General features: G+C 41.9%; 1 pseudogene; it reads left to right on the forward strand.

Annotated features, from left to right (window-relative positions):
* The first annotated feature begins 8,096 nt into the window (after window positions 1-8,096).
* Window positions 8,097-8,689, forward strand: LOC116884825 (annotated as a pseudogene).
* Window positions 8,690-14,681: the final 5,992 nt, after the last annotated feature.

A 14,681-nucleotide genomic window follows, 5' to 3' on the forward strand; every position in this document is an offset into this window, starting at 1 on the left:
GCCCTTTGTTACTTCTCAGAGGTGGAAGTTAAGTCCCTATTGCTTGAGACACCATGAATTTCAGGTACGGGGCCCAGAAACTCCTTTCCTGAAATCAATACTGATTTTCATAGTACCAGAAGGTGCCATACAAGTTCCCAAAGAAGAGAGCCAAAACCATCCTACTCAGATATGACATCAACAAATCACAACAATAGCCAGCAAGTACAGAAATGGCATATATACCTTGGCTATAACCAACAGCTCTCTAATTAGTCTTAGGGTCTGCTCACTAAGTGGAAAACCTTGCCCAGTACTGGAAACACAGCCAATTAGTTGATAGTGAAATCATGGATCTTGGAGGAGAACCTACAACTCCCACTTCACTGAACCAGAATAATTACTAAAACCATGTTAATATTTATTTTGATACTCACAGATAAGTGTAGTTCTTACTGCTTATCAAGGAAACTTGTCTTTATGACACATCGAGACTGTAACCAAAAATCCCACAATTGATCAAAATGCAGAGGACAAGAGATCATGTGGCAGTCAGTCCCAACTGATACGTAAACACAATTCTTGCGCCTAAGGCTCTGTGATCCTTGTGCATGGAGAAGGGGAGCGACAGGGTAAGAGTCAGAGGAACTTGAAGTTTGCTGTGAGATTGTGACTCTTAAAGATCTCAGAGAGGCTTACCCATGAACTCTCATCAACATGGATGACTAAACAAGGCCTGCATAATGATGACATCAATGGACACGCTAACATGGAGGGGGAAAGGCTTCTGGTGCCTCAACCATAGACAAAAAGCTATGAGCAATGGGAGAATCTTAAAAGTAGGAGAAATGGACTTCTCTGAACAGCCTTCTTCCCAGTTGGTAATCCAATACCAAGTGGTCAGTTGTGTGTACCTGTGTGTGTGTGTGTGTGTGTGTATGTATGTGTATGTGTCCATGTGCATGTGTGTATGCATGTGCATGTGTGTATCTGTGCATATGTGTGTGTGCATGTGCATGTGCACATGTGCGTAACTATGCAGGCTCTATTTATGTATTTAAGAATAATCTACCAATATGTAACAATTATAGAAAGAGGACATGAATCAGAGAGCAAGGGATGGTGCATGGGAAGACTTGGAGGCAGGAAAGAGAAGGGTGAATTATTTAATTGTATTATAATTTCAAATTTCAAAAATTAAAACATTATTATAAAAGCAAAAGTCTTGAAAAAACATTAAGAAGCAACGGCTCCTTTAGGCATGAGACCATGACTTCTTTAAGCAGCAGCCATTATGAACAGATTGTTGGACGTACTGTGGGGTTTATCTGCACGCTATTTTGGCAAGAAGAAAAACCCTTCCTCATTGTTAATAAGTTGTTATTAAAATCTTTATATTTTCCAAGTGACACTTCTGACCTCTATTATACTCATCTATTCCATAACACAAAGGTCAGGGGCTGCTTGAACTACTTCGTACAGAATTCTTGTCTGTTAGCTATAATTAAATATGTATTTAATCATATACTCTTATGTTAGAATAAATACATAACATTATAAATAATATATAATATATTAATATATTTGATTATATATTCTTATGTTAGAATATATTCTTATGTAAAAAGAGAATTTTTCTTAGGCAATCTATATAAATATTTAGAGGTCACTTTTGTCTTTGAAATTCCTATCAAAAGTCCAAAAGTACTTGGAGGGCTGCTTTGCCTGTACCTATAGCAAACAAAAGTCAAAGACGCATGGGCATCGTAGTTCTCCAGTGTGAGCTTCCCTGTGTCTCTACTGTTAGGGTCCTATGGGTAGCCATTGTCATAGCTCCAAGAAAATCCAGTGAGGGAGCTGGAGAGCAGCATGCCATGGTACAGCCCAGCATCATGGCTAGCAGACATGGGCCTATGTCCCACCTCAGACATGTAAGGTGAGATGGTTGCCGGCCACCCTTCTCCTCTCAGGGTATCAGTATCCGTGTCTGTCTAAAAGGGAGCTGAGTCATCATAGGTCTCAGCTCTGGAGACCCTAGGTAGAAAACTTGAGAGGCACAGACTGCTGTATTCCTTAGAGCTGGTCTTCAGTGTCTAAATGTACTAAGCACTCAATAAACACTTTTGGACTAAATAGGCACCCTTAGGTGTTTTAGCTATGACTCCCTGTGTGATGGGGGCTGCTGCTAAACCAGCTCTTGAGGGAAATGGCAAATAAGAGGAACAGCAAATGCACAGAGCTGTACTGGGAAAGCCGGGAGTTCTGGACACTTCTTCAACTATTTTATTCCTAGACCTTGTATACACTTGGCCTGAGTCTGTTTATAGCATAAGATAATAAGAAGACAGGTCACAGTAAGATCACTTAATTCAAGCTCTTTGGTATATGGGAAAAGCACTAATAAAATATACATACCTAGTGTTTTTTCTTGCTTAATAAATTAAGACTACTTTATTTAGATTCCTGGGAAGGATCCCAGCCACTGCTTACCTAGTCATACTAGTTAAGTGGTTGTCATTGGCTGTATGCATGTATATGTATATGTATATGTATATGTATATGTATATGTATATGTATATGTATATGTATATGTATATGTATATGTATATGTATATGTATATGTATATGTATATGTATATGTATATGTATATGATGTATATGTATATGTATATGTATATATACACACATGTATACACACACATATACACACACACACACACACATATATATATATATATATATATTTGTATACTTCAAATAAATGTCCTATGCAGGAAGAAAAGACCAGCTGAAGCAATCTGGCAGACTTTGCTAAGTCCATTTACTTGAGTTTTTTGTTTTTGTTTTTGTTTTTTGTTTTCTAAACCAGTATCTGCACACCATTCCTGTGGTTACTGGTAGTTAATAAGCCCACAGAATCTTCTCCCTTGCTGAAGAAATGATTCCCAGGATATGTGGCATTTGGAAACCAGTAAACAGTCACCAGTGACCCATGGTTGAAGTCTCGTCATATCTTAAGCCCAAGGTGAAGGCCAGGATCTGAACTGAGCTCTCTCATGTATAGTCATGGTAAGTAGGGTGTTGCAGTGTTTCTAAACAGACAGGCATAATGAGACCATTGGGAGCAGTGCAACAATACCTTGGTGCAACAAGAGTCACCATCATGTGTCCTGTGGAGTCCTTCCTCACTCCATATTCTTATATCCTAATTTCCTATTGTGCAAACCTGAGCAGTAAGATATATAGGACATCACAACCTGCACAGATAATTAGAGTAACATCAGAGTATTGTATTAGAATAATATCATCCTAATGGCCGGACTTCCACAAAAGTCTTTACCAGTTTTATTCATGCATGTGTGTGTGCACATGAGTGTGTGTGTGTGTGTGTGTGTGTGTGTGTGTGTGTGTGTGTGTGTGTGTGTGTGTGTGTAGAGCTTATGCATTAGGTTAGACTAGCTAGCCCAGTGAGCTCCAGAGGTCCAACCGTTTCTGTCTCCCAAGTGCTGAGATTACAAGCACACCCAGCCTCTTCATATAGGTTCAGGGAATCACACAGGTCTTCACACTTGAGAAAGGTAAGCTATCACCTTCCCTAATTTTACTTTTAATTTGCATGCTTTGTCACATTAGATAGTATTTTCTAAAGCTCCTCTGCCAAGGAGTCCAAGAAGGATGAATGACCCTTTTGTCTAGTTGTCTAGTTCTCCACAGTTCCCAGGTGTGTGAGGACAGGGGTGACCACCCCAGCTCTAGGGTGCCAGTTCCTTCTGGCTGTAAGTGCCCAGTATGCCTGATGGACAGTGTCATTTTGCTGAGAGCAGCTCAAAGGGCTGTTAGAGAGATTCCCCTCTGGGAAGACAAGGACACTGCAGAAGGTTTTCAACCCAGTTTCTTTGCTTCTGATATGAAACACAAAACCTTGTATTGAACATTGAATGGTTGCTTAAACGGGTAGGTATTCAAAGCTGTGAAATTTTCCATTATTTACAATTCTGTAACTATTTATCTAGGCGGGACCACTTGCTTACTTAAGGTCAAAGGCACGTGTGACGAATGACATGAGCTGATGTCATGCCTGGAGTATATAAACATCCTTCTGAGATCCTAGGCCATCATTCCTGTATGTGTGCTCTTCTGTTGAAGAACATGTATGAAAGATAGTAGAACCCTTGGCAGCTGAGAGCCTGAACAGCTGCACGGAGAGGGGAGCTCAGCCCCCAGCCCAACTCTTCTGTCAGCCACAGTGTAAAGATGTTGGCATTGGGTATGTTGTAGCTAGTATCCTAATACACTTCCATTTTCTTGACAAGCAATCTTTTCTGTTCTTGATTCCAGCTTATGTCTTACTCCTTTCTGAAGCCCTCCTGGCCTTCCTGCCCTCAGGGTGTCCTGTCTCTGCATTTCTTTAGCTCACGTCGTTTGCCTTCTGAGACAGCTCCCACTTTGTTACCCATGGGCTTGTGGCCTTAATTGAGGAGGACCGAGTGTTTATTGCACATCTCCCAAAATGCCTAGCACGAAGCCTAGCAAACAGTCAGTACTCAGTCAATACGCAGTGATCGATTTGAGAGGCTGGAACGATCCATAGCAAACCCCAAGCATCACCGGGAGCTTTCTGACTAAACGAACGAGTCTTGCAACCTTTCGTGAACACCACCTTTCAACTTTTGCTGAGGGGGAGCCCTAGGTCCGAGCCTCCCAGCCCGTGAGTCATACTTGCTGGCCAGCTGTTGTCTGGTTTACTAGGTTTCAAGGTACTCTGGGCCACTCTCAGATGACTCAAGTGACATTCTGATCAAAGATTATTCTTTGTTCTTTCTATATTATGCTTTAAAAATTTTCACCATAATGAAAAGCCCATCAAATAATGATCAGACTCTCTCCCTCTAGGACTCCTGTTTTCCTTTTTATTACCCAGGAAAGAAGGAAGGAAAGAGTGAAATAGATGTGTCCCCAATAGCTGTGCCAGTATTTTTAAGGAATCATAAGAAGGAGTTGCGGAAGTGTAGGCCCAGCACTAGGGCTCTCTAGCATTAGTTGCTTATGGTTCCCATCAGGCAGCTAGTCCTAACACTGAGGTGTCTGGTACATCAGTGAGTGGTTTTGCCATCGTGGGAGGCGGTCCCATGACTGAAGTGATCTCAGAGATGGAAAAGTTACTTTAGTTTTTGAAAAAGTTTTCACGATTTTTTAGCCATTAATAATTTATTTAATGAAAAAAGTATAGATAGCATTTATGTCATGTGCATTTCTACAAATGAACAATAACTCACTGTTTATCTTGCCAGACTTTTTCTGATGCTGACAATAGGCGTTTCTGTGACACATGCATCCCTCGGATCCTATGTCAGCCATTAGCTTTTCCTTGACATTGGTCTATGCTAATGTTATCACTTTTACAGGCTTCATATTTTTTTTTATAGAAGTGTATCATTGCTCAGAAAACTATGTTTATTTATTAGTAGATATTTTTCTGCTTGTTTTATTTTGCTACTATAAATTTCCTGTATATAAACATTTGCACACTCGTATGACTCATTCCTTAAGGTCTACTCATAGAGTGAAATTACTTGGTCATAGGCAATGTAGATTTTTAAAGTCATGACTTTGGTCAGAAAAGTCATAGCGTTTATCCTCCAGTTTAACCTTACAGATACTTTTAAGTTTATTTGAGTTGGATTTTATAAAATCAAGTGGATTCAAACAAGACGAAGATTGGTTGGAAGAAAGACTATAGCTAGTTAATAAATTTCTAAAGCTGGATGGCTTAGTCCAATCTGTTCTGGTTAAACCACTATTGCTCTTTAAAAATGACTTTCAGATTAAAAACCTGAAGGGAATAGGAAGTCCAAAAGACCAACAGAATGAACTAACTTGGAGCCTGGGGGCTCTCAGAGATGGATCCACCACCCAAAGACCATACACAGGCTGGACCAAGGCCCCTGGCAGCCTGTAGCTCAGTCTCCATGTGGGTCCCCCAACAACTGGAGCAGAGGTTGTCCCTAAAGCTGTTGCCTCTCTGTGGAATCCATTCCCCAACAGGGCTGCCTTGTCTGACCTCAGTGGGAAAGGATGCACTAACCCTGCAGAGAGTTGATGTGACAGGGTAGAAGGATACCCAGTAGGGTGGGGGGCACCCTCTCTGAGGAGAAGGAGAGAGGGGAGGGAACGTAGAGGGATTCTTTGAGGAGGGGACAGGTGGGGGCAGTAATTGGGATCTTTAAAAAAGTGACTTTTGGAAATCACTCTGTAGACTAGGTTGTCCTCAAACTCGGAGATCTGCCTGCCTCTGTCTTCCAAGTGGTGGGATTAAAGGTATGAACCATCACCAGCCGGCTGGGAGTCTCTGACTCATTTGCTTGCTCTTAGATGTTTTTCCTCTTACTGGGTTGCCTCACACAGCCTGGAGATTATGGTTTGTGCCTTGTTTGACTTTAACTTGTTGTTCTGTGTTCTGTTGCTATCCCTGGGAAGTCTGCGCTTTCCTGAAGGGAAATGGAGGAGAGTAGATCTAGGGGAGAGGGGAGGTATATGTGGTCAGGATGTATTGTATGAAAGAAGAATAAATAGATAGATAAAAGACATTTGGATTTAGATTCAGTTTCTACAAGGAAAGGTGGACAAACATCTTCATTTGTATTCTTACAAAGCCCCAGAGGAGCATCCTCCTCAAAGAGGCAAAGGTGGTGTGCTCTGGAGAGCACTGTGTGTGTGTGTGTGTGTGTGTGTGTGTGTGTGTGTAATATTGGTGGTGTGTGTGTAATATGTAGTGGTGTGTGTATGTTTATGTGTGTGTGTGATATGTAGTGGTGTGAGTGTCTGTGTGTGAGTGTGTGTGTAATATGTAGTAATGTGAGTATGCACACACATGCACATCTACATTCATTGTGTAGCTTGAAATCCCCTTCAGCCATGTTCTGGTGGTTTGAATAGAAAAAAAGAAATCTGCTTTTGAGATGCTTAGGGGAGAGAAAAGCCGGGGTAAAGACTAAGCCATTTATCTTACCAGAAGGCACCTTGGAGCAGTGAGGAGTTGCTTTAGGAAAGCTCTTCTGCTTTTTTTCTTTCTCTCTTCCTCCCCACATGTGCTAATGTATTAAAATTCTTTTACTTAATGTGTCAAAAAATCTCTTTTCATAGTAAAAAATAGAAACTGTTAATGTCTTCCCCCATCTCCTCCCTACCCTGCTCCATTTTCTTGTCTGCCTGATGACTCCCACACTACCGGTTTGCTCTCAGATGATGAGGAGGTCAGTGAGCGTCAGTGGTGGCTGCTGTGGCATGAGCTGTCCTGTGGACCAGATCTTCGTTCAAACAAAGGTCACATGTACCAAATTGCTTGACCCAGGTGGAAGAGAGCTAGGATTGGCTTGTTCATGAATCCAGGAGCAGGATTCCTTCTGGAAGGGGAGCACCAACTGTCTGGTGGAAAGGTGGCTACTGGTTAACCCTTTCCTGCCTAGACCAGTGGAGCCTGTAGTCACAGAGGTGGGAGGTGTTTGTTATGTAGTAAGGAGGGACAGGGATTGATCAGGATCCTGGCTAGTAGGATGACATTGTCTAAGTCATTTACCCTCTCTGAAGAATCTGGTCACAGGCAAATCCAGGGCTGCTGACCTGGGGAGAGGGAGAGGGAGAGGGAGAGGGAGAGGGAGACGGAGAGGGAGAGGGAGAGGGAGAGGGAGAGGGAGAGGGAGAGGGAGAGGGAGAGGGAGAGGGAGAGGGAGGGAGAGGGAGAGGAGAGGCAGACAGAGACAGAAGCAGAGACAGAAGCAGAGACAGAAGCAGAGACAGAGAGAATGAAAATAAAGTTGGATGGGAGGGAGGTAAGAATGTGAAAAGGTTCTGGGAGAGGACTAGAGGAGGAGAAACCATGATCAGAATACATTATATGAAAAAGTTAAAAAACATAGAATTTGAAAAGAAACAAAATGGCTGAGAAATATCTTAGAAAGTGTTCAGAATTCTTAGTGATTAGAGAAGTGCAAATTAAAACTTCTTTGGGATTTTTATCTTTACCCCATTCAGAATGGCTAAGATCAAGAACACCACTTGCAGTCATCTTTCTGCCATCTTGTCTCAGAGACCTGTGGTTCGACCCTGCTGATAGCAAGATGTATTCAGGAAATGCAAAAAATTGGGCATCCTGCCCCCAACTTCAAAGCCACAGCTGTTGTGCCAGATGGACAATTCACAGAGATCAGCCGAAGTGAATACAGAGGGAAATATGTTGTTTTTCTTTTACCCTCTTGATTATACTTTTGTGTGCTCCACAGAGATCATTGCTTTCAGTGATAGGGCAGAAGCATTTAAGAGACTCAACGGTCAAGTGATGAGAGTTCCTGTGGATTCTCATTTCTGTCATCTGGCACCGATTAATACACCCAGGATACAAGGAGGAGTGGAACCTATGGGCATTCCCTTGACCCCAGATCCCATGTGCGCCATTGCTCAGGATTATGGAGCTCAGGGTTGATGAAGGTATCTCTTATAGGGGCCACTTTATTATTGATGTTAGAAGTATCCTTCACCAGATATAAATGATCTTCCTGTTGGCCACTCTGCGAATAAGATTCTGAGGCCAGTCCAGGCCTTCCAGCTCACTGACAAATGTAGTGAAGTGTGCCCAGCTGGCTGGAAACCTAGCAGTGATACCATCGAGCCTAATGTCCAAAAGAGCAAAGGATGTTTCTTAAAGCAGAAGTGAGCACTGGACCATTTTATCTGCCAGGCAGCACTGAGCAGCCAGAAGAAAATCTCTTATACTCATGCTTAAACACAAGATGTGGTGAGATTCAATATATGTCTTTCCTATAGAGCTGGGGGTGGTTAGTCTTTCTCCCACTATTAGGAATGAGCTGAGCTGTGTCGTGGGCAGACTATCTGATGTACCGGTCACAGAAATCACCCTGATTTTGTTTGTTTGTTTGCTTGTTTTATTGAATGTGAACTGTGAGAGGGGGAGAAAAAGAATACAACTGGCAGCAAATGCCCACTGAGGATGTGGGGAAAGGGGAACACTCATTTACTATTGGTGGGATTGCAAAGTGGCAGAGTCCCTGTGGCATCAATGCAGGGAAAAGCTAAATGGGAATCCACCGTACAAGCCAGCTACACCACACCTTAGCATATAAGCAAAGCTCTCAACAGCTCACTCCACAGACACTTGCTATCTTCACAATCACTAGGAAATAGAAACCACCTAAATGTCCTTCAACTGACGAATGGTTTTATGAAAATGTAGAACATGTATGCAATGGATTCTATTTAACTATAAAGAGAAACAAAATAATTAAACTTGCAGGTAGGTGGACGAAACTAGAAAATATTATACTGTGTGAGCTGACCCAGACCCAGAAATACAAGTGTCACATGTTCTATCCTTCTTATTTGTGGATCCAAGCTCTGAATATTGGGACTTGAATGTAACCTGCAGTAACCACTGAAGCCAGGAAAGTGGATAAGATCCATGGAGAGTAGGATGGGTGCTATAGTGAAGGGGTAGGAAGGTACTATGGAGGGAGGAAGGGGAAAATTTGGGCAACTTTATTTAACTGGGGAGGGAGAAGTGAGGGTAATACAAAGGGAGAGGGAGGCAGGAGAGATAAATAACAGTAAGGATGTTTGAAGAAGCCTCTGGGAAACATTATTGTATAAATTTACATACATATAAATTTACACACACACACAGAGAGAGAGAGAGAGAGAGAGAGAGAGAATTCATAGAGTTACATCACATGAGATGATAATGCTTTGCCCAAGAGCTGTAGAGTACCTAACAAAACCCCATTGTGTAGTGTTCAAACTGTTGATCCAGAGAGAGCAAGAGACTCCTAAATGCATGTAAGGCACTGCCACTGCCTGTAGTTGCTTCTACAACTTGAATATAAGAACCTATTATTTTAGATGCATGGCTTAGAACAATGGTTCACAACCTTCCTAACGCTGCCACCCTTTGATGCAGTTCTTCGTGTTGTGGTGACCTCCAACATAAAATTATTTCTGTTGCTCCCTCACAACTGTAATTTTGTGACTGTTATGGATTGGAATGCAAATATTTGTGTTTTCCAATGGTCTTAGGTGACCCCTGTCAAAGGGTCATTTGAACCCCAAAGGGGTTTCTTCCCATAGGTTGAGAACCATTGGCTTAGAAGGATTGAGCTGGGAAAGACGAGCTTTCATCCAAAGGTGATGTACAAGCTTCCAAACGATAAAAGCAATGAAAAGTTCTATCGGGCTGTCATGCTGAACCTTCAAATACACAAAGACGGCCAACCTCATAAGACATGCCATGTGCTACAATCATGGCACTACTAATCACTGCCTAAAGGGACTTAAAGTCCACTCCATGGGAGGGAATTCATGCTTGGTACTGTAAATCCAACTAACTACATGTTGTCAATGGAAGAGAATTAATGCCTGCTAATGCAAACCCAGCAAACTACATCTTGTCAATGGGAGGGAATTCATGCCTCCTACTGTAAATCCTGCCAACTACAAGTGGCTACAGAGGGGCCACAGACCCTAAAAGAGAATTTGCTACTGCCATTTTACTAAACCAATACAAGTTCCAACTGAACTCTATATCCTAATCCTCATACCCATAGATAAATGTGGCTCTCACTTCTCATCAAAGATGCTTTTTTTTTCAGCAGATGGAGACTGTTACCAAGATTCACAATTGGCCAAAATCCAGAGCCTAAGTGAATGTGGGTTGTCCCTCCCTAACTGGCACGTCTAGAATGCAACCCTTCACCCATGGCTCAAGGAAGAGAGAGGGCAGAAAGACTCGAAGAGCCAGGGTGCACGGTGCTCGTTTCTTGGAGGAATGACAAGCAAGTTGTTTCTATGAGATCTCAGCAGTACAGTTGACTAAACAAGACACCGTTGCATAATGACAATGCCAGTTGACATGTCAACGTGGATGAGGAAACTTTCATGAGGCTCCACCCATAAATGAAGAGCTATGGGTAATCAGGGGCTGCTGAAAGAGAGGGAGAGGGAGAGGGAGGAGGAAGGAGGAAAGGGGGGAGGGAGAGAGAAGAGAGCGAAAGGGGAAGGGGGAGGGGGAGGAGGATGGGGAGGGGAGACAGAGAAAGAGAGAGAGAAAGAGAGAGAAAGACAGAAAGACAGAGAGAGAGAGAAAAGAGAGAGAGAGACTCCGTTGATGTCTAACAGAACTTTGCGTTGTTCCCGTGTTTGGACTTACATACATGGTGTCATACAGTGCACTCATCTGAAGCACAGCTCTGAGAGCCGTTCACACCATTGCTTTGTGTTCTCTGTAAGATGAACGTTCACTATGTGACAAACACCTTTTATTCTCGCCATGAAGGCATGCATCATGGTGATTGGGTCAAGCAACTGACATCATCCAAGTTTTCTAGGGTGAAAAAGAAATAGGACTTTTTGTGCCTTTATTTTAAAAAATAACAAAACGTTTGCCCGGAAACCGGGAAAGGGAATAACACTCGAAATGTATATAAGAAATACTCAAGTTAATAAAAAAAAAATAACAAAACAACCCTGAATCTTTTGGGTTATGATGGGAAAGGGCCTTGACTCTATGATGAGCTGTGGGTTTGACCTCAATCTGACCTACACTCTATTCCTTTCAAGGGAAACAGCAGTCCGATCAAGTGGAGGGTGATTATGAAAAACTCTTTTGCCATCTCCTATAATTTGCTTTACCTCTCTAAGCCTCAATATTTGAATCTGAAAATGGTGCTATCTAGATTTTGTTTCTCTTGTCCAGAAACCATAAAACACATAAAGTTGATGATAGAATTCTGAGAGATGTAATGTGTAAATGTTATTTTTGTTGTTAGAAGTTGTATTAGTCAAGATTCTCTAGAAGAACAGAACTTATAGAATGAATCTATGTATCATGGATCAGCTATGTATCATCTAACTACATTTATTATCTATCTATCTATCTTCTATCTATCTATCATCTATCTATCTATCTTCTATCTATCTATCTATCTATCTATCTATCTATCTATCTATCTATCATCTATCTTATCTCTCATCTCTCATCTATCTATCTATCTATCTATCTATCTATCTATCTATCTATCTATCATCTTTCTAAAGAGGATTTAGTAGAGTGACTTACAGGCCACGTCCAAATAGTTCAACAATGGCTGTCTACCAATAGAAAGTCCAAGTGGTTCAGTTCCTCAGGCTGAATGTCTCAGCTGGTTTTCAGTATACACTGAAGGAAGAAGTTGCAATGGAAAGAATGGACTTGGGGTTGGGGATTTAGCTCAGTGGTTAGAGCGCTTGCCTAGGAAGCGCAAGGCCCTGGGTTCAGTCCCCAGCTCCGAAAAAAAAAAAAAAAAAAAAAAAAAAAAAAAGAATGGATTTACTAGTGAGAGCAAGAACAAGCAGAAATGGGGGAAGGAGGGAGAGGGCGGAGGAGAGGGAGAAAGTGAGAGCTTCCTTCTTCCATGTCCTTTATATAGGCTGTCAACAGAAGGCATGGTCTCGATTAAAGGGGAATCTTCCCACATCAAAAGATCTGGATTAAAAGTGTGTCTTTACACCTTGAAGATCTAGATCAGAAGTTGGCCACCCCCACTTCAAATAACTGAGTTAAGGAAAAAAAAATCCCTCATAGTATTCCCAGTCATTTGGGTTTCAGTTTGTCATAGATGTAGTCAAGTTGACAACCAAGAATAGCCATCACAGTTGTATAAAAAACTATAATTTCAGTTGGAAGCAAATGGTTTTGAAGACTTCAGAGAGCCACATCTCTACACTATAGTGGATCAGGTATAAGTGATAGCATCCTGAGTCTGTGCACTTGCCAATCATATATATCCTGCCATCAAGAAAAACAATGGCAGGGTTTTGGTACAGAGACACCCAAACAGAGAACAAGGAGCAGTACCTACACTATGAAGCACACTGTATGAAATTCCAATTCCTTTTATTGAAAGCCACCAGTATTAAGAGCTTCCTAGGGATTGGGATATCTGAATAAAAAGCAATCTAGATGAGATCCAGCACATTAGGATGATATCTTATTTAGTCAGTGTCCAAATACCACAGGCCTTCATCCCTACTGACTAGCATTTACGGTGATGGAAGATACTTTGCAGGCAACCAGAGGAAAAATTAATTATCAATTTCACCTAGCTATAAACACTGTGACCTACAACAGAGACCTGCCTACAAGACATGTTGGCGCCATAGTGGCACATAGTTATGGATGCAACAAATCACATTTACAATTAAATTTAAGACTTATAAAATGGAACCCACTCATGGCACTATTAAGTGGCCAAGAACCTGAGGGTTAAATAGATCATAGGCCTGGGGGAAAAACTCCTGCTATTATTCTGCTTAAGGAACAAATGACTCCTAATGACGTTGCCATACCCACAGATCATTGCATCATTCAACTCTAACTATATGTGCATGTGCGCGCGCGCACACACACACACACACACACACACACACACACACACACACACACACACACACACACACACACCACACACGGAAGACAGGATCCTTCTAGTACTAGTCCTAAATGGGAATGAACACAGAGAGCAACTGAACAATGTACAGAGAGTAAGAAACTTTGAAGCACCCAATGGGATGCCTTTCACAAACCCCTTTCATAAATCTCATGGATCTCTCTGTGCAGAAGACGAGACAGAATGATTGTTAGAGTCAGAGGTTGTGGTTGATTCCAAAGAACCATGTCTTCCAGTCACAGCATGATTGATGCACATATGAACTCAAAGAGACTAGGACAGGACAGAAGACCTGAACAGGTTCAAAACAGACAAAGTCCCAGCTCTGAGAAAGGAAGTGATCAGAAAGTCCCACTGCTAACCAAGAAGATATTTATAATTGATACCTGCTGGGAAGAAATTAGGTTTCTTCAATAGAATGACACCGGGTATATCAACCATACTCCACAGGAGGCCCCATGCCTGAAGGGTATTTGGCCAACACAAAATGGATCCTCTCTTTGTGTGTGTGTGTGTGTGTGTGTGTGTGCGCGCGCACGCACACGCGCGCGCGCACACACGCGCGCGCATGAGCACTTTTTTGTCTCATTTATTTTCTGTTGTTGGTCTGTTTTGACTTTTGTTTTTTGGGATTTTTTTCTTTTTTACTAATTTTTTCAGGAGAGATAAAAAACATTAATCTGAGTTGGTAGGATGGTGGCAAGGATTTGGGAGAAGTTGGAGGAAGGAAAATATGATCAAAAACTATTGTACATATTATGAACTCTAAAATTTTGTAAATTATAAAATGTATACATTATATATTTCAATAAACACTTAAAAAAACAATCTCGATTGGAACAGATTTGGGAAGAATTTTCTAAGTATGGCACCTCATCTCTCACTCATTTTACACCTGGGTGCCTGGACAAGTCACTCAAAGCTTGACTGCCGAGTTGACCATACTGTCTTTCCCAGCGGGATTCATACCCATTTGACAAGATTATTCACCTACACGCCAACAGCTCTCTCCTGCCGGCAATTATTGTAGGCTTTCTCTGTTGCTAATATTGACTTTTCAAAGAACCCTCCTCACCCCAGGCTGGAAGGGAACTGTGGCCAAGGACCCAGCCTCCTCATGCCTCAGTAGCACAGCTGTGGGGTATAGTCTCCATAGATTCCTACATCCTTAAAGGCACCGAGCTCCAGGTTTCCACAGTGGCAACCCCATTG

Source organism: Rattus rattus, chromosome 15 (genome assembly GCF_011064425.1).
Source record: "Rattus rattus isolate New Zealand chromosome 15, Rrattus_CSIRO_v1, whole genome shotgun sequence".
In the NCBI taxonomy this organism is placed as follows: domain Eukaryota; kingdom Metazoa; phylum Chordata; class Mammalia; order Rodentia; family Muridae; genus Rattus; species Rattus rattus.